Raw genomic sequence first — 2,494 nt, forward strand, 5'->3', positions numbered from 1 at the left:
ACGAGCTCACAGCCCACCTGGTGTTAAGTGGTTACTGGAGCCCATAGACATATACGACATAAATGCGCCACATACCTTGTAACCACCACCACCAACTAAAGAAATCCAACTAAAAACTTCCGCAGTTCCGTTCCCTCCATCTGGAACACATTACAGCATCACGGCAGAAATGGGCAGACTCTAGCTGAGTGCACGCCTACCTGTCCTGGTGAAACTGGAAAGGCCTACAGAACTCCAAGTATCCCTCCTCCCTAAAAAAAAGATGTGTGGTGTCGTGGGACACCGGATAGGAACGAAGTTCCTTATTATAAAAATATTAATTTTAAGTTCTATTCGAGGTATAAAGAAAATAATTGTTCGGGTATATATTTTTTATTAATAAAAATAAAAAAAAATCGCAAGGGTCAACCACTCCGCAGTGCAATGGAGCAGCCTCGCCCTGGGGGAACCGCCTGCATGCTCACGGTATCCCCTACGCCAGATAAGTATGATTTAGCTAGAGAAATACGAGAACGTCTATCAATTGTGTTGCATCTCGTCACCGCGATTCAGGAATTGTTGAATTTATGTGCAGCGTACATCTGTTAATAGTAGATTAAATAGAAAAAATCTTACGTTACGGACGTTTTCTCCCAGTTAGGGTACCCCTCCACATCGTCCCATAAGGAACTTCGTTCCAAAAATTCAGGTTGTGGTACCTACCCAGCGTGTTTCCAAGACGCCATTCCACGAGTAATTTGTGTACATAAAAACGTGTGCGTGTGTGTGTATATATAGACAAATAGGCCCCTGTCGTGGAGTTCCAACCTGGGAACATCCATAGCACTCGATGCAATCAGGCCGGACGTCGTACCCATTAATTAGGCCATTCGTTTACGAACAACCTCAAAGTTACACGTCGCACGCACATCGGTCACTATCGTCTTTTATTCACGTTATCTCAAGAATAATATAATATCTGTAATCCATAATAACCATGATTATTGTATATTTATCAATAAAAATAAAAGTGACGTAACTCAGCAATTTTAAAATTTCATATTTTTATATGAAAATTTTTATAGGAATTTTTTATTGCCCTTCTGGGTAGAAGAGCATCCGGCCCACCTGATGATAAGTGATTACCGTCGCTCATGGACGTCAGCAATGCCAGGGGCAGAGCCAAGCCGCTTCCTACCTAATTATGAGGAGTACTATTAACCACCTGTCCTGGTGAAACTGGAAAGGCCGCCGAGCCACCAGACATCCTTCCTTCATAAAAATAGTACTATTAATAGCTATAACAGATTGTCACTCATATCTCTACGTTACCTATACGACAGGTAAGTACGTAGGGGTGTTCAATGAAAAGTGGTAATGAGTATATAACGCAATTATCTTGTATTAAATGTTAGTTTATTTTTCGGCGTTATCATCTTTAAATCTACACCCCTAAATCTTTAGCAGAAATCGGTAGAAATCACTAGGAGGTAGGTACGGTCAATATGGAAGATATTCCATCAATTTGTTATTTATCCAGCCTACAAGAATGAAGGTATTCGATCATTACCACCTCTTGGCTGGTCCAGAAAAAAACAGCCCATGATCTTACTGGCGGATAGAATCGCCTTGAATTTCTTCAAAGTCGGGAGATAATAGTCTGGACTGTTTTCTCGTTTCTGGGTCATTATGGTGAAGCCAGTTTTCGTCCATAGGCTCGATACATAAGTATCACAAAAACCCAAGTAAGTAAGTACCACTGGTTAGTGGTACCGATTTTTGTCGGAAAATCGGTCAAGATCTTATTGTAACAAAACCAAAAAAGCAAATTCTCAGTCTCCTTCCTCCTTTCTTTGGTTCTGCAGAAAAAATTCTGGTCAGCCAGCGTCCTTGCACATTCTTCATACCCAAATGATTCTGTAAAATTTTATGGACACTTCTATAGAAATATTAGTTTCTTCTGCTACATAAAAAACACTAACACGACGACCCGCCAAGACAATGTTTTCAACTTTTTTAATCATTTGTTCCGTGCGAGGGTCGTCTTTAATGGAAGTTCTTCCTCGCTTGAACTCAGCACAACACGTAACCGTCTAATATGGAGAAACATGAACCCCTAGTGTTGCTATCAAGTTTTGATTTACCAGCTCTGTAGTAAAATTCTTCGAACAGACACATTTTATTATCGCGCGAACTTTAATTATATCTATTTTTACGTTCCGACATAACGCAAGAAAATGACTTCTATTTATTTAAAACAAAAGATGTATGATTGCTTTTTTATTATTCTTATATTTTCGGGCTACGTCTGACACTTTTTTCCAAGGAGAATGTATCGTATCATCGCTATTTATTTTATACCCCTCGTAGCATCACGAACAAGAACCCACAAAATACAGACACCCATCTAGATTTCGCTCAGGTTAGTCAAAGAACCCCACTGAGCGCTCAATTAAAGAAGGAAGGAATTACCGAAGAAAACAGAAAAATGTATTATTTTTTGGTTGTACTACTT

The 2,494-nt window shown here is 39.6% G+C and overlaps 1 pseudogene; it reads right to left on the bottom strand.

The window, feature by feature from the left end:
* Positions 1-287: 287 nt before the first annotated feature.
* LOC119630533 (U1 spliceosomal RNA) lies at positions 288-489 on the bottom strand (annotated as a pseudogene).
* Between the last annotated feature and the right edge of the window lie 2,005 nt (positions 490-2,494).

Source organism: Bombyx mori, chromosome 24 (assembly GCF_030269925.1).
Source record: "Bombyx mori chromosome 24, ASM3026992v2".
NCBI classification, from domain to species: domain Eukaryota; kingdom Metazoa; phylum Arthropoda; class Insecta; order Lepidoptera; family Bombycidae; genus Bombyx; species Bombyx mori.